This window comes from Leptonotus elevatus, unplaced genomic scaffold, assembly GCF_054856555.1.
Source record: "Leptonotus elevatus isolate MCC_2025b unplaced genomic scaffold, RoL_Lele_1.0 HiC_scaffold_65, whole genome shotgun sequence".
NCBI classification, from domain to species: domain Eukaryota; kingdom Metazoa; phylum Chordata; class Actinopteri; order Syngnathiformes; family Syngnathidae; genus Leptonotus; species Leptonotus elevatus.
In genome coordinates, this window is record NW_028233732.1 from 89,555 (window position 1) to 109,060 (window position 19,506).

Sequence of the window (19,506 nt, forward strand, 5' to 3'; positions counted from 1 at the left end):
GCCAAGCGCCTGCTGCGGTCCCGGCCAGACTTGTGAAGAAAGCCAGAAGACCATAGTCAAGTCTTGCTCATTTGTGTTAATTGGTTTCAAGACTATCGCTCTTAATTATTGACATACAAGCCAGGGAAGAGCACGAACGCAGTTCCCCACTATCAGAAATTATGCAGTCGAGATTCCCACATTTGGAGAATTCGCAATGGTCAATGCAGCCGCCAGTGCAATGGCTGCACCTCGCCCTGGGTGAACCACATTCTTGATCATGGTGTCACCCCTGCCAGGTAAGTATGCCTTCCTCAGCCTGGACACGGGGTCTTGCTTTTTTCCACTCACCCTCTTGAATGACTGTGCCATTCGTACACTGGCGAATGCCTGGCCCAGCATGATGGGCCAGTTTCTCTCAGTGGATTAGAACGGCGTGTGTACTTCGCACAGGGCGTTAGAGGAGGTCACAGGCACAACTGCGGAGCATGCAATAGCTGAATGAGCTCAAGTGTCAAGCCTCTGGAACGGGTTCGACTCACCGGGTTGGTGGACAGCAGAGTAGATGTGTGTCGGCAACGTCGCCTGCTTCCCAATTTGACGACATGGTTGCTTCCGCCACACCTACTTGTGCGCACGTGAGTATTGCCACAGCCCGTTTTCTCTGTCTAGATTAGCATTTTCGTTGACCAGCGGAGGTGGTGCACCGCTCCTGGAAATACTGCAATACCAGGATGATGCGCAGAATGGGCAAAGTAAGCTCTGAATCCCATCTCCCTGTTCAAAAAAGCAATTTAATATGAAGTCTCCAGATAGGAGACATATCAGATATTAAACTGATAAGAACAGATACTACACTTGATCTTAGCCAAAAGGCCGAGAAGCGATGAAGAGGATAACTGACGGACTCAAGTACAGGCTTCTCGGTCTACCAACTCTCACAGTCGGTCATGTTACAACAAGCAGCGCTGCTCTTATGGACACTGAGACGGAGGAAACCTTGTCTGCTGACTTAACCATTCATTATTCACAAGCCTTCACATAAGCAGCTGCAGTCCAACAACTTTTGCAGTCTTCCTGCAGGATGAAAGACCAAGCGCCTGCTGCGGTCCCGGCCAGACTTGTGAAGAAAGCCAGAAGACCATAGTCAAGTCTTGCTCATTTGTGTTAATTGGTTTCAAGACTATCGCTCTTAATTTTTGACATACAAGCCAGGGAAGAGCGCGAACGCAGTTCCCCACTATCAGAAATTATGCAGTCGAGATTCCCACATTTGGAGAATTCGCAAGGGTCAATGCAGCCGCCAGTGCAATGGCTGCACCTCGCCCTGGGTGAACCACATTCTTGATCATGGTGTCACCCCTGCCAGGTAAGTATGCCTTCCTCAGCCTGGACACAGGGTCTTGCTTTTTTCCACTCACCCTCTTGAATGACTGTGCCATTCGTACACTGGCGAATGCCTGGCCCAGCATGATGGGCCAGTTTCTCTCAGTGGATTAGAACGGCGTGTGTACTTCGCACAGGGCGTTAGAGGAGGTCACAGGCACAACTGCGGAGCATGCAATAGCTGAATGAGCTCAAGTGTCAAGCCTCTGGAACGGGTTCGACTCACCGGGTTGGTGGACAGCAGAGTAGATGTGTGTCGGCTACGTCGCCTGCTTCCCAATTTGACGACATGGTTGCTTCCGCCACACCTACTTGTGCGCACGTGAGTATTGCCACAGCCCGTTTTCTCTGTCTAGATTAGCATTTTCGTTGACCAGCGGAGGTGGTGCACCGCTCCTGGAAATACTGCAATACCAGGATGATGCGCAGAATGGGCAAAGTAAGCTCTGAATCCCATCTCCCTGTTCAAAAAAGCAATTTAATATGAAGTCTCCAGATAGGAGACATATCAGATATTAAACTGATAAGAACAGTTACTACACTTGATCTTAGCCAAAAGGCCGAGAAGCGATGAAGAGGATAACTGACGGACTCAAGTACAGGCTTCTCGGTCTACCAACTCTCACAGTCGGTCATGTTACACCAAGCAGCGCTGCTCTTATGGACACTGAGACGGAGGAAACCTTGTCTGCTGACTTAACCATTCATTATTCACAAGCCTTCACATAAGCAGCTGCAGTCCAACAACTTTTGCAGTCTTCCTGCAGGATGAAAGACCAAGCGCCTGCTGCGGTCCCGGCCAGACTTGTGAAGAAAGCCAGAAGACCATAGTCAAGTCTTGCTCATTTGTGTTAATTGGTTTCAAGACTATCGCTCTTAATTATTGACATACAAGCCAGGGAAGAGCGCGAACGCAGTTCCCCACTATCAGAAATTATGCAGTCGAGATTCCCACATTTGGAGAATTCGCAATGGTCAATGCAGCCGCCAGTGCAATGGCTGCACCTCGCCCTGGGTGAACCACATTCTTGATCATGGTGTCACCCCTGCCAGGTAAGTATGCCTTCCTCAGCCTGGGCACGGGGTCTTGCTTTTTTCCACTCACCCTCTTGGATGACTGTGCTATTCGTACACTGGCGAATGCCTGGCCCAGCATGATGGGCCAGTTTCTCTCAGTGGATTAGAACGGCGTGTGTACTTCGCACAGGGCATTAGAGGAGGTCACAGGCACAACTGCGGAGCATGCAATAGCTGAATGAGCTCAAGTGTCAAGCCTCTGGAACGGGTTCGACTCACCGGATTGGTGGACAGCAGAGTAGATGTGTGTCGGCTACGTCGCCTGCTTCCCAATTTGACGACATGGTTGCTTCCGCCACACCTACTTGTGCGCACGTGAGTATTGCCACAGCCCGTTTTCTCTGTCTAGATTAGCATTTTCGTTGACCAGCGGAGGTGGTGCACCGCTCCTGGAAATACTGCAATAACAAGATGATGCGCGGAATGGGCAAAGCAAGCTCTGAATCCCATTTCCCTGTTCAAAAAAGCAATTTAATATGAAGTCTCCAGAATAGGAGACATATCAGATATTAAACTGATAAGAACAGATACTACACTTGATCTTAGCCAAAAGGCTGAGAAGCGATGAAGAGGATAACTGACGGACTCAAGTACAGGCTTCTCGGTCTACCCACTCTCACAGTCAGTCATGTTACACCAAGCAGCGCTGCTCTTATGGACACTGAGACGGAGGAAACCTTGTCTGCTGACTTAACCATTCATTATTCACAAGCCTTCACATAAGCAGCTGCAGTCCAACAACTTTTGCAGTCTTCCTGCAGGATGAAAGGCCAAGCGCCTGCTGCGGTCCCGGCCAGACTTGTGAAGAAAGCCAGAAGACCATAGTCAAGTCTTGCTCATTTGTGTTAATTGGTTTCAAGACTATCGCTCTTAATTATTGACATACAAGCCAGGGAAGAGCACGAACGCAGTTCCCCACTATCAGAAATTATACAGTCGAGATTCCCACATTTGGAGAATTCGCAATGGTCAATGCAGCCGCCAGTGCAATGGCTGCACCTCGCCCTGGGTGAACCACATTCTTGATCATGGTGTCACCCCTGCCAGGTAAGTATGCCTTCCTCAGCCTGGACACGGGGTCTTGCTTTTTTCCACTCACCCTCTTGAATGACTGTGCCATTCGTACACTGGCGAATGCCTGGCCCAGCATGATGGGCCAGTTTCTCTCAGTGGATTAGAACGGCGTGTGTACTTCGCACAGGGCGTTAGAGGAGGTCACAGGCACAACTGCGGAGCATGCAATAGCTGAATGAGCTCAAGTGTCAAGCCTCTGGAACGGGTTCGACTCACCGGGTTGGTGGACAGCAGAGTAGATGTGTGTCGGCAACGTCGCCTGCTTCACAATTTGACGACATGGTTGCTTCCGCCACACCTACTTGTGCGCACGTGAGTATTGCCACAGCCCGTTTTCTCTGTCTAGATTAGCATTTTCGTTGACCAGCGGAGGTGGTGCACCGCTCCTGGAAATACTGCAATACCAGGATGATGCGCAGAATGGGCAAAGTAAGCTCTGAATCCCATCTCCCTGTTCAAAAAAGCAATTTAATATGAAGTCTCCAGATAGGAGACATATCAGATATTAAACTGATAAGAACAGATACTACACTTGATCTTAGCCAAAAGGCCGAGAAGCGATGAAGAGGATAACTGACGGACTCAAGTACAGGCTTCTCGGTCTACCAACTCTCACAGTCGGTCATGTTACACCAAGCAGCGCTGCTCTTATGGACACTGAGACGGAGGAAACCTTGTCTGCTGACTTAACCATTCATTATTCACAAGCCTTCACATAAGCAGCTGCAGTCCAACAACTTTTGCAGTCTTCCTGCAGGATGAAAGACCAAGCGCCTGCTGCGGTCCCGGCCAGACTTGTGAAGAAAGCCAGAAGACCATAGTCAAGTCTTGCTCATTTGTGTTAATTGGTTTCAAGACTATCGCTCTTAATTATTGACATACAAGCCAGGGAAGAGCGCGAACGCAGTTCCCCACTATCAGAAATTATGCAGTCGAGATTCCCACATTTGGAGAATTCGCAATGGTCAATGCAGCCGCCAGTGCAATGGCTGCACCTCGCCCTGGGTGAACCACATTCTTGATCATGGTGTCACCCCTGCCAGGTAAGTATGACTTCCTCAGCCTGGGCACGGGGTCTTGCTTTTTTCCACTCACCCTCTTGGATGACTGTGCCATTCGTACACTGGCGAATGCCTGGCCCAGCATGATGGGCCAGTTTCTCTCAGTGGATTAGAACGGCGTGTGTACTTCGCACAGGGGCACAACTGCGGAGCATGCAATAGCTGAATGAGCTCAAGTGTCAAGCCTCTGGAACGGGTTCGACTCACCGGATTGGTGGACAGCAGAGTAGATGTGTGTCGGCTACGTCGCCTGCTTCCCAATTTGACGACATGGTTGCTTCCGCCACACCTACTTGTGCGCACGTGAGTATTGCCACAGCCCGTTTTCTCTGTCTAGATTAGCATTTTCGTTGACCAGCGGAGGTGGTGCACCGCTCCTGGATATACTGCAATACCAGGATGATGCACGGAATGGGCAAAGCAAGCTCTGAATCCCATCTCCCTGTTCAAAAAAGCAATTTAATATGAAGTCTCCAGATAGGAGACATATCAGATATTAAACTGATAAGAACAGATACTACACTTGATCTTAGCCAAAAGGCCGAGAAGCGATGAAGAGGATAACTGACGGACTCAAGTACAGGCTTCTCGGTCTACCAACTCTCACAGTCGGTCATGTTACACCAAGCAGCGCTGCTCTTATGGACACTGAGACGGAGGAAACCTTGTCTGCTGACTTAACCATTCATTATTCACAAGCCTTCACATAAGCAGCTGCAGTCCAACAACTTTTGCAGTCTTCCTGCAGGATGAAAGACCAAGCGCCTGCTGCGGTCCCGGCCAGACTTGTGAAGAAAGCCAGAAGACCATAGTCAAGTCTTGCTCATTTGTGTTAATTGGTTTCAAGACTATCGCTCTTAATTTTTGACATACAAGCCAGGGAAGAGCGCGAACGCAGTTCCCCACTATCAGAAATTATGCAGTCGAGATTCCCACATTTGGAGAATTCGCAAGGGTCAATGCAGCCGCCAGTGCAATGGCTGCACCTCGCCCTGGGTGAACCACATTCTTGATCATGGTGTCACCCCTGCCAGGTAAGTATGCCTTCCTCAGCCTGGACACGGGGTCTTGCTTTTTTCCACTCACCCTCTTGAATGACTGTGCCATTCGTACACTGGCGAATGCCTGGCCCAGCATGATGGGCCAGTTTCTCTCAGTGGATTAGAACGGCGTGTGTACTTCGCACAGGGCGTTAGAGGAGGTCACAGGCACAACTGCGGAGCATGCAATAGCTGAATGAGCTCAAGTGTCAAGCCTCTGGAACGGGTTCGACTCACCGGGTTGGTGGACAGCAGAGTAGATGTGTGTCGGCTACGTCGCCTGCTTCCCAATTTGACGACATGGTTGCTTCCGCCACACCTACTTGTGCGCACGTGAGTATTGCCACAGCCCGTTTTCTCTGTCTAGATTAGCATTTTCGTTGACCAGCGGAGGTGGTGCACCGCTCCTGGAAATACTGCAATACCAGGATGATGCGCAGAATGGGCAAAGTAAGCTCTGAATCCCAGCTCCCTGTTCAAAAAAGCAATTTAATATGAAGTCTCCAGATAGGAGACATATCAGATATTAAACTGATAAGAACAGATACTACACTTGATCTTAGCCAAAAGGCCGAGAAGCGATGAAGAGGATAACTGACGGACTCAAGTACAGGCTTCTCGGTCTACCAACTCTCACAGTCGGTCATGTTACACCAAGCAGCGCTGCTCTTATGGACACTGAGACGGAGGAAACCTTGTCTGCTGACTTAACCATTCATTATTCACAAGCCTTCACATAAGCAGCTGCAGTCCAACAACTTTTGCAGTCTTCCTGCAGGATGAAAGACCAAGCGCCTGCTGCGGTCCCGGCCAGACTTGTGAAGAAAGCCAGAAGACCATAGTCAAGTCTTGCTCATTTGTGTTAATTGGTTTCAAGACTATCGCTCTTAATTATTGACATACAAGCCAGGGAAGAGCGCGAACGCAGTTCCCCACTATCAGAAATTATGCAGTCGAGATTCCCACATTTGGAGAATTCGCAATGGTCAATGCAGCCGCCAGTGCAATGGCTGCACCTCGCCCTGGGTGAACCACATTCTTGATCATGGTGTCACCCCTGCCAGGTAAGTATGACTTTCTCAGCCTGGGCACGGGGTCTTGCTTTTTTCCACTCACCCTCTTGGATGACTGTGCCATTCGTACACTGGCGAATGCCTGGCCCAGCATGATGGGCCAGTTTCTCTCAGTGGATTAGAACGGCGTGTGTACTTCGCACAGGGGCACAACTGCGGAGCATGCAATAGCTGAATGAGCTCAAGTGTCAAGCCTCTGGAACGGGTTCGACTCACCGGATTGGTGGACAGCAGAGTAGATGTGTGTCGGCTACGTCGCCTGCTTCCCAATTTGACGACATGGTTGCTTCCGCCACACCTACTTGTGCGCACGTGAGTATTGCCACAGCCCGTTTTCTCTGTCTAGATTAGCATTTTCGTTGACCAGCGGAGGTGGTGCACCGCTCCTGGATTTACTGCAATACCAGGATGATGCGCGGAATGGGCAAAGCAAGCTCTGAATCCCATCTCCCTGTTCAAAAAAGCAATTTAATATGAAGTCTCCTGATAGTAGACATATCAGATATTAAACTGATAAGAACAGATACTACACTTGATCTTAGCCAAAAGGCCGAGAAGCGATGAAGAGGATAACTGACGGACTCAAGTACAGGCTTCTCGGTCTACCCACTCTCACAGTTGGTCATGTTACACCAAGCAGCGCTGCGCTTATGGACACTGAGACGGAGGAAACCTTGTCTGCTGACTTAACCATTCATTATTCACAAGCCTTCACATAAGCAGCTGCAGTCCAACAACTTTTGCAGTCTTCCTGCAGGATGAAAGACCAAGCGCCTGCTGCGGTCCCGGCCAGACTTGTGAAGAAAGCCAGAAGACCATAGTCAAGTCTTGCTCATTTGTGTTAATTGGTTTCAAGACTATCGCTCTTAATTATTGACATACAAGCCAGGGAAGAGAGCGAACGCAGTTCCCCACTATCAGAAATTATGCAGTCGAGATTCCCACATTTGGAGAATTCGCAATGGTCAATGCAGCCGCCAGTGCAATGGCTGCACCTCGCCCTGGGTGAACCACATTCTTGATCATGGTGTCACCCCTGCCAGGTAAGTATGCCTTCCTCAGCCTGGACACGGGGTCTTGCTTTTTTCCACTCACCCTCTTGAATGACTGTGCCATTCGTACACTGGCGAATGCCTGGCCCAGCATGATGGGCCAGTTTCTCTCAGTGGATTAGAACGGCGTGTGTACTTCGCACAGGGCGTTAGAGGAGGTCACAGGCACAACTGCGGAGCATGCAATAGCTGAATGAGCTCAAGTGTCAAGCCTCTGGAACGGGTTCGACTCACCGGGTTGGTGGACAGCAGAGTAGATGTGTGTCGGCTACGTCGCCTGCTTCCCAATTTGACGACATGGTTGCTTCCGCCACACCTACTTGTGCGCACGTGAGTATTGCCACAGCCCGTTTTCTCTGTCTAGATTAGCATTTTCGTTGACCAGCGGAGGTGGTGCACCGCTCCTGGAAATACTGCAATACCAGGATGATGCGCAGAATGGGCAAAGTAAGCTCTGAATCCCATCTCCCTGTTCAAAAAAGCAATTTAATATGAAGTCTCCAGATAGGAGACATATCAGATATTAAACTGATAAGAACAGATTTTTTCTTTTTCATGTTTTTATTGTCACTTTTCAATCAATTACAAATCATATTTCTCCAATATGGAGCATTCATCTTGTCTCGAATATGACATGTAAAAATAAAAACAAATACAAATTTAAAAATGAAAAAAACATTCATATCTATTGTGCAGGAGCGTAGCACTGCATTACTAAGTGGGACTTCATCCCACCCTCTCAAAAAGCGCTTGTCCAGGACCTGCCGGGTCACCCCTTTTGCTCCTTCCCTCCTGGAGAGCCAGGCCGTCGCTGCCGAGACCTTCACCGTGTAGCTCCGGTTCCCTCCTCCGGGCGGGCACAGGCGACGCTTCTTGGTGGCTGTGTCCTTGGCCTGCCGCGTGCAGCTTCGATGGTCTCTGCAGCCATTCGGAGCACAGCCACGGGGGGGGTCTGCCTGTGCCTCCTTACCAGCAAGTTTCTGGAGGTCCACATGGCGTCTTTGATGGCGGCAAGGGTGAGCCAGTCTTTCGCAAACTCCTCTCGGGAACACTTGGCTTGGCTCACCCCATAGAGCACGTATTGTGCATTTAGGACCTCCCTTGCTGGCAAGTCCGGGAATTTTCTCAGGTGGCCGGCTGTTGCCCACAGGTCTACGGCAGCACTGCACTCCCAGAGGAGGTGCCTCACCGACTCCTGGGCGCCACAACCAGGTCGGGGGCAGGTTGAGTGCGCTGACATTCCTCGGGAGTGCATAACGGCCCTGACTGGGAGAATCTCGTGGGCCACCATCCACGACAGGTCCCGAAGTCTGTTTGGGAGGGCAGGATGGTTGGCGTTGCGCCAAACCGTTGTGGGCTTGCCGAATGCAAGCCCGCGCACTTGACTCGCTGTTTGCCGCTCCTGCACAATAGAAATGAGAGACTTGTGATTTTTCAAAATGTGACAATCTTCATTTTCCAATTTAAAATTTCTTAAAAAATTTGGGATAAAAGAATGTGCTGGTGGTAAATTAAAAGACACCGGAAGTCTTTGATCGCTGGGTATTAGTTTTAATTTACGGAGGTACGATCCCATCCAGAATCGTGTCATTGCTTGACTTTTGGGATTGCTGGATGGTCCCAGAGCATTTTGCAGATGGAGGGCCACATATCTGCTGCCCAAAAAGAGCTGGAGGTCCGGCACGCCTTTTCCACCCTTCTCTTTTGTTTTTTTCATCGTGTCCCTCCTCAGTCTTTCCCATTTAGAACCCCAGATAAAGTAAAAAATTGCACGGTCCAAATCTAAAAGCACATTTCTTTTTGGGATAAAAACTGAACCGATTAATAAAAGCAAGGGTAAAATTACTGCTTTTATTATTAAAATCTTCCCCTCTAAAGTCAACTCTCTCAGTCCCCAAAAGCCAAGTTTTTTTTCTCACTTTCCCTACCACGTCGCCCCAGTTTGTATCCCCTCCCCCTCCCTTACTGAATTTAATCCCAAGTATTTTCTGGTCCGTTTGTATCTCCGTCAGGGGCAGTCCTGTCTTCTGTGTCGCGGTCCACGGTCCGTAAAACTGTGCTTGGGTCTTGTCTCTGTTGAGTTTAGAGCCAGACACTCTTCCATACCAGTCAGTCAAGTCCAGGGTCCTTGTCACGGATAAAATGTCAGAACACAGGATGTTAATATCGTCCATATATAAAACACACTTTGTTGTGAGTCCCCCGCCCCCTGGAATACTCACCCCCTCGATCATTTTGTCCCTTCTCAAAATCTGTGCCAACGGTTCTATGCATAGAACATAGAGGAGGGCAGATAAGGGACAGCCCTGACGGACGCCGCAGTTAATTTGCACTGCTTTTGTCAAGTTCCCGTTGACCACAAATTTGCTGGTAATGTCTCGGTACAGCAGGCCCACCCACTCTAGATACCTTCCCGGGAAACCCCATTTTTGCAGTAGCCTAAAAAGGTACTGGTGCGAGATCCGATCAAAAGCCTTCTCAAAGTCTAAATTTAGGACTACTAGCCGCATATTTCTGTCTCTCGCATAACAGATGGTGTCGCGAATCAGCATGAGGCTGTCCGTGATCTTCCTCCCCGCGATGGCACAGGTTTGGTCCGGGTCGATCAAATCCTCTAAAAACACAGACATACGCATAGCTAAAAGTTTGCTAAAAAGTTTGCAATCAACATTTAAAAGCGTAATTGGACGCCAGTTGTTCAGGTCTGTTTTGTCTCCTTTCTTATGCAGTAAAGTGACTATCCCTTTTCTAAAACTGTCTGGTAGTCGGTTTGTTTTGTCCAGTTCATTAAAAACAGTGAGTAAGTCTGGTGCTAAAATGTCCCAAAAAGTCAGGTAAAATTCCGAGCAGAGGCCATCCTCGCCCGGAGATTTTGCCTTCTTCAGTTGTTTTACACATGTATTTAGTTCTTCAGGTGTAAAATCCTGTGTTAAAGGCCCATTGTCAGTCACTGTTTTTTCAATGAAGTTTAAAACCTCTACCATTATCTCCTCTTGGGTATCTTTACGCTCATACAGTTTTTGATAGTAAGTTTCCACTGCTTCAATTATTTCATTATTTGTTTCTGTAATAGTCCCGTTTTCTTTTTTTAGTTTAAAAATGCCCCCACCCTTGCTCATAATTTTTTTAAAGAAGTACCTTGTGCATTTTTCACCTTCTTCTATTTCCTTCTCTCTGCTCCTTAATAAAAACCCTTTGCTCTGAATATCTGCCATTGCTTTCATTTCTTTTTTGATCTCTTTAATTTCATCATTAAAATTGATCCCCTCTTGTGTCAGATTAAAATACCTTTGCAGTCTCTTTTGCATTCCCAGCATACATTTCATTTCCTTGATTTTCTTCTCTCTTCCTGCTTTTTTAAAAAAAGTCTGAGTCCTTACCTTCATCATTTCCCACCATTGTGCCCGTGATTTGTAAAGGTCTTGAAGGGTCTGCCAGTCCTTGTACCGCTCCCTGTACTGAGAGACCAAAGTCTCGTCCTCGAGCAGGGAGCAGTTCAATTTCCACAGACCTCTTCCAATAGTCACGCCAGAAGAAAGTGAAAGGGTGCAAGACAGTATTAGGTGATCTGAGAAAAAAACAGGAGTTAATCTAGCATCAATCTGTGTCCAACCCCGTGTAAATACGTAATCTATGCGAGAGGCTCTGGTGCCGTCACCACTAAACCAGGTGAAGCCCTCCTCTCTTGGATGCATGGTTTTAAAGCAGTCCTCTAATTTGAATACGCGGCACATGTCTTGCAATAAAACCGATGTTTTGTCAATTTTAAAATCCTCCCCAGCTCCCTTCCTATCCTTCCTATTTAAAACACAATTAAAATCGCCTCCAATAATTAGTGGATTATGACCTAGCATGTGGGACTGCAAATTCTCTAAAATATCATACCTGTCATGCTTTTCATTAGAACCATAAATATTTAAAAGGCTAAAGTCCCGTTCTGTAAAAGTTAAGTGTGCTAACAGTGCTCGTCCGTCTCTCACCACTGTGCTCCCCTTTAAAACAATCTGAGGATTATTTATTAAAATGGCCACTCCATCATTTCTATTTTCGTTTGAGCCACTCCATAGTGATGGATGTGGCCACATTTCCTCCCACTGTTTGTAATTTCTTAAAAAGGGTATGCCACATTCTTGGATTAAAAACAGATCAGATTTAAAAGTTTTTAGAAATGTTAAAACGCTCTGAGCTCTAATCTTTGACTTCACGCTTCTAACGTTAATAGTTGAGAAGGTGAGGGTCATAGGTATGATTAAAAATAAAAAAATAAAAACACAGATGGGGTTACAAAATTTTAAGAGAACATTATTTTAAAAAAAACAAGGCAGTCGCTAAGGTGTTTCTCGAGAGTGTATTTCTTCCTTTACCTCAGCAAAAGGGGCAGAGCTAAAACACTGGTCGTCTGTCAGGGGCACTTGAGGTGGTGATCGCTCACGCAACCTTAAATTCATAGTGTTTCTGCTTTTTGGCGTTGATTGCAGTACTATGTTTAAAAAGGAGAGTTCATTTGGTGAATCCGAGGGGAAGACCCTGGTCTCCCCCACCTCGCTATCTGGGCTCCCGGGCCTTCCCCTCTTCTCCGTGGACAGGGGAGACTCAGAGGACCGTTGAGATGCAAGCCTTTTATTATTTTGAGCACAAGTGATCTGGGTGTCTTCACTGTCAGCCTCATGTGGACTGACTTCACTTGACTCGCTTGTGGGCATTTCTTGCAGCATCTCACTTTCCTCTGAGCTCTCGATTGGTGGGGCCGGCCTGCTCGCCTCCCCTTGCCCCTCCTCACCTGTCCCCTCTCCACCAATGACAGGATTTGGAGGGAAATTTGAATTTTCTTTGGGACATTCAATTTGTTTGTCAGCTTCATTTCCATTTCCTTGTGCCATTTCTTTTCCAGCCTTCAGTTTGTTGGCAAATGATTTTGGACAATTTCTGTAGAGGTGGTTAGTTTCCCCACAAAGATTGCACTTTCTGCCATTGGTACATTCTTCAAAAGTATGCCCAATTACTCTACATTTCCTACAAATTGTTTTCTCACACGCTTCCGCCAGGTGTCCATGCTCACCACACTTGCGGCAGAGCTTGGGCTGGCCCTGGTAATGTATGTAGCCCCGGTTTTCACCCAAGACTATCATTGGTGGGAGATGTTTCAGGCCCTGAAAGCCCTGGGGGTCCTGCCATTGTTGGATGGGTACCCGCCAGGCACAGTTCCAGATGCCGTCTTCATCCCTCACCTTCACAGCCTGGCCTTTAACCGTGCAATATCTACCCAGCCAAAAACAAATGTCTTCTGCATTCACTGTCTCATTAAACATTCTGACAATAACTGTTTTAGCAGCATTATCAGTCAGTTTTTCAACATTGAACACAGAGAACTGGGCTTTCACATTTTCAAGACGAGTCCAAAATTCACGAAGGTTCACAGCAGAGGTGAAACTCACATCAAATCCCTTACTAAAGGGCAAAGTTATAATACAATTTAAATCCTCAGCTTTAAATTTCAGGGTTTGTTGGACAAGCTTTCTGGAGAAGTCCAGCCTGGACATCCACAGAGGCTCACCACCATCCCTTTCCCGAAACATAAATCGGACACTGTGGTGCCTCCGCATGCCGGCATATGTAGCCGACATGTCGGAGACAACCACTTGGTCACAACTTCTCACGAATAAAAAAAACAGTACACTCACCTTGGTCGTTCTCCTATAACACAAAGTTTAAACAACACAATAACAATACCCCTGCAATTGAGTTAGATTCACAGCCACAACAGGCATAGAATTATCTCTCAGCAGAGGCGATCGCAGTCTTAGCCAAAAGGCCGAGAAGCGATGAAGAGGATAACTGACGGACTCAAGTACAGGCTTCTCAGTCTACCCACTCTCACAGTCGGTCATGTTACACCAAGCAGCGCTGCTCTTATGGACACTGAGACGGAGGAAACCTTGTCTGCTGACTTAACCATTCATTATTCACAAGCCTTCACATAAGCAGCTGCAGTCCAACAACTTTTGCAATCTTCCTGCAGGATGAAAGACCAAGCGCCTGCTGCGGTCCCGTTCAGACTTGTGAAGAAAGCCAGAAGACCATAGTCAAGTCTTGCTCATTTGTGTTAATTGGTTTCAAGACTATCGCTCTTAATTTTTGACATACAAGCCAGGGAAGAGTGCGAACGCAGTTCCCCACTATCAGAAATTATGCAGTCGAGATTCCCACATTTGGAGAATTCGCAAGGGTCAATGCAGCCGCCAGTGCAATGGCTGCACCTCGCCCTGGGTGAACCACATTCTTGATCATGGTGTCACCCCTGCCAGGTAAGTATGCCTACCTCAGCCTGGACACGGGGTCTTGCTTTTTTCCACTCACCCTCTTGAATGACTGTGCCATTCGTACACTGGCGAATGCCTGGCCCAGCATGATGGGCCAGTTTCTCTCAGTGGATTAGAACGGCGTGTGTACTTCGCACAGGGCGTTAGAGGAGGTCACAGGCACAACTGCGGAGCATGCAATAGCTGAATGAGCTCAAGTGTCAAGCCTCTGGAACGGGTTCGACTCACCGGATTGGTGGACAGCAGAGTAGATGTGTGTCGGCTACGTCGCCTGCTTCCCAATTTGACGACATGGTTGCTTCCGCCACACCTACTTGTGCGCACGTGAGTATTGCCACAGCCCGTTTTCTCTGTCTAGATTAGCATTTTTGTTGACCAGCGGAGGTGGTGCACCGCTCCTGGAAATACTGCAATAACAAGATGATGCGCGGAATGGGCAAAGCAAGCTCTGAATCCCATCTCCCTGTTCAAAAAAGCAATTTAATATGAAGTCTCCAGATAGGAGACATATCAGATATTAAACTGATAAGAACAGATTTTTTCTTTTTTTTTCTTTTTCATGTTTTTAATGTCACTTTTCAATCAATTACAAATCACATTTCTCCAATATGGAGCATTCATTTTGTCTCAAATATGACATGTAAAAATAAAAACAAATGAAAAATGAAAAAAACATTCATATCTATTGTGCAGGAGCGTAGCACTGCATTACTAATTGGGACTTCATCCCACCCTCTCAAAAAGCACTTGTCCAGGACCTGCCGGGTCACCCTTTTTTCTCCTTCCCTCCTGGAGAGCCAGGCTGTCGCTGCCGAGACCTTCACAGTGTAGCTCCGGTTCCCTCCTCCGGGCGGGCACAGGCGACGCTTCTTGGTGGCTGTGTCCTTGGCCTGCCGCGTGCAGCTTCGATGGTCTCTGCAGCCATTCGGAGCACAGCCACGGGGGGGGTCTGCCTGTGCCTCCTTACCAGCAAGTTTCTGGAGGTCCACATGGCGTCTTTGATGGCGGCAAGGGTGAGCCAGTCTTTCGCAAACTCCTCTCGGGAACACTTGGCTTGGCTCACCCCATAGAGCACGTATTGTGCATTTAGGACCTCCCTTGCTGGCAAGTCCGGGAATTTTCTCAGGTGGCCGGCTGTTGCCCACAGGTCTACGGCAGCACTGCACTCCCAGAGGAGGTGCCTCACCGACTCCTGGGCGCCACAACCAGGTCGGGGGCAGGTTGAGTGCGCTGACATTCCTCGGGAGTGCATAACGGCCCTGACTGGGAGAATCTCGTGGGCCACCATCCACGACAGGTCCCGAAGTCTGTTTGGGAGGGCAGGATGGTTGGCGTTGCGCCAAACCGTTGTGGGCTTGCCGAATGCAAGCCCGCGCACTTGACTCGCTGTTTGCCGCTCCTGCACAATAGAGATGAGAGACTTGTGATTTTTCAAAATGTGACAATCTTCATTTTCCAATTTAAAATTTCTTAAAAATTTTGGGATAAAAGAATGTGCTGGTGGTAAATTAAAAGACACCGGAAGTCTTTGATCGCTGGGTATTAGTTTTAATTTACGGAGGTACGATCCCATCCAGAATCGTGTCATTGCTTGACTTTTGGGATTGCTGGATGGTCCCAGAGCATTTTGCAGATGGAGGGCCACATATCTGCTGCCCAAAAAGAGCTGGAGGTCCGGCACGCCTTTTCCACCCTTCTCTTTTGTTTTTTTCATCGTGTCCCTCCTCAGTCTTTCCCATTTAGAACCCCAGATAAAGTAAAAAATTGCACGGTCCAAATCTAAAAGCACATTTCTTTTTGGGATAAAAACTGAACTGATTAATAAAACCAAGGGTAAAATTACTGCTTTTATTATTAAAATCTTCCCCTCTAAAGTCAACTCTCTCAGTCTCCAAAAGCCAAGTTTTTTTCTCACTTTCCCTACCACGTCGCCCCAGTTTGTATCCCCTCCCCCTCCCTTACTGAATTTAATCCCAAGTATTTTCTGGTCCGTTTGTATCTCCGTCAGGGGCAGTCCTGTCTTCTGTGTCGCGGTCCATGGTCCGTAAAACTGTGCTTGGGTCTTGTCTCTGTTGAGTTTAGAGCCAGACGCTCTTCCATACCAGTCAGTCAAGTCCAGGGTCCTTGTCACGGATAAAATGTCAGAACACAGGATGTTAATATCGTCCATATATAAAACACACTTTGTTGTGAGTCCCCCGCCCCCTGGAATACTCACCCCCTCGATCATTTTGTCCCTTCTCAAAATCTGTGCCAACGGTTCTATGCATAGAACATAGAGGAGGGCAGATAAGGGACAGCCCTGACGGACGCCGCAGTTAATTTGCACTGCTTTTGTCAAGTTCCCGTTGACCACAAATTTGCTGGTAATATCTCGATACAGCAGGCCCACCCACTCTAGATACCTTCCCGGGAAACCCCATTTTTGCAGTAGCCTAAAAAGGTACTGGTGCGAGATCCGATCAAAAGCCTTCTCAAAGTCTAAATTTAGGACTACTAGCCGCATATTTCTGTCTCTCGCATAACAGATGGTGTCACGAATCAGCATAAGGCTGTCCGTGATCTTCCTCCCCGCGATGGCACAGGTTTGGTCCGGGTCGATCAAATCCTGTAAAAACTCAGACATACGCATAGCTAAAAGTTTGCTAAAAAGTTTGCAATCAACATTTAAAAGTGTAATTGGACGCCAGTTGTTCAGGTCTGTTTTGTCTCCCTTCTTATGCAGTAAAGTGACTATCCCTATTCTAAAACTGTCTGGTAGTCGGTTTGTTTTGTCCAGTTCATTAAAAACAGTGAGTAAGTCTGGTGCTAAAATGTCCCAAAAAGTCAGGTAAAATTCCGAGCAGAGGCCATCCTCGCCCGGAGATTTTGCCTTCTTCAATTGTTTTACACATGTATTTAGTTCTTCAGGTGTAAAATCCTGTGTTAAAGGCCCATTGTCAGTCACTGTTTTTTCAATGAAGTTTAAAACCTCTACCATTATCTCCTCTTGGGTATCTTTACGCTCATACAGTTTTTGATAGTAAGTTTCCACTGCTTCAATTATTTCATTATTTGTTTCTGTAATAGTCCCGTTTTCTTTTTTTAGTTTAAAAATGCCCCCACCCTTGCTCATAATTTTTTTAAAGAAGTACCTTGTGCATTTTTCACCTTCTTCTATTTCCTTCTCTCTGCTCCTTAATAAAAACCCTTTGCTCTGAATATCTGCCATTGCTTTCATTTCTTTTTTGATCTCTTTAATTTCATCATTAAAATTGATCCCCTCTTGTGTCAGATTAAAATACCTTTGCAGTCTCTTTTGCATTCCCAGCATACATTTCATTTCCTTGATTTTCTTCTCTCTTCCTGCTTTTTTAAAAAAAGTCTGAGTCCTTACCTTCATCATTTCCCACCATTGTGCCCGTGATTTGTAAAGGTCTTGAAGGGTCTGCCAGTCCTTGTACCGCTCACTGTACTGAGAGACCAAAGTCTCGTCCTCGAGCAGGGAGCAGTTCAATTTCCACAGACCTCTTCCAATAGTCACGCCAGAAGAAAGTGAAAGGGTGCAAGACAGTATTAGGTGATCTGAGAAAAAAACAGGAGTTAATCTAGCATCAATCTGTGTCCAACCCCGTGTAAATACGTAATCTATGCGAGAGGCTCTGGTGCCGTCACCACTAAACCAGGTGAAGCCCTCCTCTCTTGGATGCATGGTTTTAAAGCAGTCCTCTAATTTGAATACGCGGCACATGTCTTGCAATAAAACCGATGTTTTGTCAATTTTAAAATCCTCCCCAGCTCCCTTCCTATCCTTCCTATTTAAAACACAATTAAAATCACCTCCAATAATTAGTGGATTATGACCTAGCATGTGGGACTGCAAATTCTCTAAAATATCATACCTGTCATGCTTTTCATTAGAACCATAAATATTTAAAAGGCTAAAGTCCCGTTCTGTAAAAGTTAAATGTGCTAACAGTGCTCGTCCGTCTCTCACCACTGTGCTCCCCTTTAAAACAATCTGAGGATTATTTATTAAAATGGCCACTCCATCATTTCTATTTTCGTTTGAGCCACTCCATAGTGATGGATGTGGCCACATTTCCTCCCACTGTTTGTAATTTCTTAAAAAGGGTATGCCACATTCTTGGATTAAAAACAGATCAGATTTAAAAGTTTTTAGAAATGTTAAAACGCTCTGAGCTCTAATCTTTGACTTCACGCTTCTAACGTTAATAGTTGAGAAGGTGAGGGTAATAGGTATGATTAAAAATAAAAAAATAAAAACACAGATGGGGTTACAAAATTTTAAGAGAACATTATTTAAAAAAAAACAAGGCAGTCGCTAAGGTATTTCTCGAGAGCGTATTTCTTCCTTTACCTCAGCAAAAGGGGCAGAGCTAAAACACTGGTCGTCTGTCAGGGGCACTTGAGGTGGTGATCGCTCACGCAACCTTAAATTCATAGTGTTTCTGCTTTTTGGCGTTGATTGCAGTACTATGTTTAAAAAGGAGAGTTCATTTGGTGAATCCGAGGGGAAGACCCTGGTCTCCCCCACCTCGCTATCTGGGCTCCCGGGCCTTCCCCTCTTCTCCGTGGACAGGGGAGACTCAGAGGACCGTTGAGATGCAAGCCTTTTATTATTTTGAGCACAAGTGATCTGGGTGTCTTCACTGTCAGCCTCATGTGGACTGACTTCGCTTGACTCGCTTGTGGGCATTTCTTGCAGCATCTCACTTTCCTCTGAGCTCTCGATTGGTGGGGCCGGCCTGCTCTCCTCCCCTTGCCCCTCCTCACCTGTTCCCTCTCCACCAATGACAGGATTTGGAGGGAAATTTGAATTTTCTTTGTGACATTCAATTTGTTTGTCAGCTTCATTTCCATTTCCTTGTGCCATTTCTTTTCCAGCCTTCAGTTTGTTGGCAAATGATTTTGGACAATTTCTGTAGAGGTGGTTAGTTTCCCCACAAAGATTGCACTTTCTGCCATTGGTACATTCTTCAAAAGTATGCCCAATTACTCTACATTTCCTACAAATTGTTTTCTCACACGCTTCCGCCAGGTGTCCATGCTCACCACACTTGCGGCAGAGCTTGGGCTGGCCCTGGTAATGTATGTAGCCCCGGTTTTCACCCAAGACTATCATTGGTGGGAGATGTTTCAGGCCCTGAAAGCCCTGGGGGTCCTGCCATTGTTGGATGGGTACCCGCCAGGCACAGTTCCAGATGCCGTCCTCATCCCTCACCTTCACAGCCTGGCCTTTAACCGTGCAATATCTACCCAGCCAAAAACAAATGTCTTCTGCATTCACTGTCTCATTAAACACTCTGACAATAACTGTTTTAGCAGCATTATCAGACAGTTTTTCAACATTGAACACAGAGAACTGGGCTTTCACATTTTCAAAACGAGTCCAAAATTCACGAAGGTTCACAGCAGAAGTGAAACTCACATCAAATCCCTTA

At 47.0% G+C, this 19,506-nt stretch overlaps 17 non-coding genes and 1 pseudogene across 17 annotated transcripts; all 18 read right to left on the reverse strand.

Moving 5' to 3' along the window:
• Window positions 1–121: 121 nt before the first annotated feature.
• On the reverse strand, window positions 122–286 carry LOC147154489 (U1 spliceosomal RNA). Its single transcript, XR_015093182.1, has one exon. It is a non-coding gene; the product is annotated as a U1 spliceosomal RNA (small nuclear RNA).
• A 389-nt stretch (window positions 287–675) lies between these two features.
• LOC147154490 (U2 spliceosomal RNA) lies at window positions 676–867 on the reverse strand. Its single transcript, XR_015093281.1, has one exon. It is a non-coding gene; the product is annotated as a U2 spliceosomal RNA (small nuclear RNA).
• Window positions 868–1,191: 324 nt separating this feature from the next.
• On the reverse strand, window positions 1,192–1,356 carry LOC147154491 (U1 spliceosomal RNA). The gene has a single exon (XR_015093238.1). It is a non-coding gene; the product is annotated as a U1 spliceosomal RNA (small nuclear RNA).
• Window positions 1,357–1,745: 389 nt separating this feature from the next.
• Window positions 1,746–1,937, reverse strand: LOC147154492 (U2 spliceosomal RNA). The gene has a single exon (XR_015093316.1). It is a non-coding gene; the product is annotated as a U2 spliceosomal RNA (small nuclear RNA).
• Window positions 1,938–2,261: 324 nt separating this feature from the next.
• On the reverse strand, window positions 2,262–2,426 carry LOC147154493 (U1 spliceosomal RNA). Its single transcript, XR_015093133.1, has one exon. It is a non-coding gene; the product is annotated as a U1 spliceosomal RNA (small nuclear RNA).
• Window positions 2,427–2,815: 389 nt separating this feature from the next.
• LOC147154494 (U2 spliceosomal RNA) lies at window positions 2,816–3,008 on the reverse strand. Its single transcript, XR_015093320.1, has one exon. It is a non-coding gene; the product is annotated as a U2 spliceosomal RNA (small nuclear RNA).
• A 324-nt stretch (window positions 3,009–3,332) lies between these two features.
• Window positions 3,333–3,497, reverse strand: LOC147154495 (U1 spliceosomal RNA). Its single transcript, XR_015093201.1, has one exon. It is a non-coding gene; the product is annotated as a U1 spliceosomal RNA (small nuclear RNA).
• A 389-nt stretch (window positions 3,498–3,886) lies between these two features.
• Window positions 3,887–4,078, reverse strand: LOC147154496 (U2 spliceosomal RNA). The gene has a single exon (XR_015093282.1). It is a non-coding gene; the product is annotated as a U2 spliceosomal RNA (small nuclear RNA).
• A 324-nt stretch (window positions 4,079–4,402) lies between these two features.
• LOC147154497 (U1 spliceosomal RNA) lies at window positions 4,403–4,567 on the reverse strand. The gene has a single exon (XR_015093134.1). It is a non-coding gene; the product is annotated as a U1 spliceosomal RNA (small nuclear RNA).
• A 371-nt stretch (window positions 4,568–4,938) lies between these two features.
• On the reverse strand, window positions 4,939–5,130 carry LOC147154498 (U2 spliceosomal RNA). The gene has a single exon (XR_015093240.1). It is a non-coding gene; the product is annotated as a U2 spliceosomal RNA (small nuclear RNA).
• Window positions 5,131–5,454: 324 nt separating this feature from the next.
• On the reverse strand, window positions 5,455–5,619 carry LOC147154499 (U1 spliceosomal RNA). Its single transcript, XR_015093250.1, has one exon. It is a non-coding gene; the product is annotated as a U1 spliceosomal RNA (small nuclear RNA).
• A 389-nt stretch (window positions 5,620–6,008) lies between these two features.
• LOC147154500 (U2 spliceosomal RNA) lies at window positions 6,009–6,200 on the reverse strand. The gene has a single exon (XR_015093303.1). It is a non-coding gene; the product is annotated as a U2 spliceosomal RNA (small nuclear RNA).
• A 324-nt stretch (window positions 6,201–6,524) lies between these two features.
• On the reverse strand, window positions 6,525–6,689 carry LOC147154501 (U1 spliceosomal RNA). The gene has a single exon (XR_015093135.1). It is a non-coding gene; the product is annotated as a U1 spliceosomal RNA (small nuclear RNA).
• Window positions 6,690–7,060: 371 nt separating this feature from the next.
• LOC147154502 (U2 spliceosomal RNA) lies at window positions 7,061–7,252 on the reverse strand. The gene has a single exon (XR_015093251.1). It is a non-coding gene; the product is annotated as a U2 spliceosomal RNA (small nuclear RNA).
• A 324-nt stretch (window positions 7,253–7,576) lies between these two features.
• Window positions 7,577–7,741, reverse strand: LOC147154503 (U1 spliceosomal RNA). Its single transcript, XR_015093204.1, has one exon. It is a non-coding gene; the product is annotated as a U1 spliceosomal RNA (small nuclear RNA).
• A 389-nt stretch (window positions 7,742–8,130) lies between these two features.
• On the reverse strand, window positions 8,131–8,325 carry LOC147154504 (U2 spliceosomal RNA). The gene has a single exon (XR_015093348.1). It is a non-coding gene; the product is annotated as a U2 spliceosomal RNA (small nuclear RNA).
• Window positions 8,326–13,890: 5,565 nt separating this feature from the next.
• On the reverse strand, window positions 13,891–14,055 carry LOC147154505 (U1 spliceosomal RNA). Its single transcript, XR_015093367.1, has one exon. It is a non-coding gene; the product is annotated as a U1 spliceosomal RNA (small nuclear RNA).
• Window positions 14,056–14,444: 389 nt separating this feature from the next.
• On the reverse strand, window positions 14,445–14,649 carry LOC147154506 (U2 spliceosomal RNA; annotated as a pseudogene).
• Between the last annotated feature and the right edge of the window lie 4,857 nt (window positions 14,650–19,506).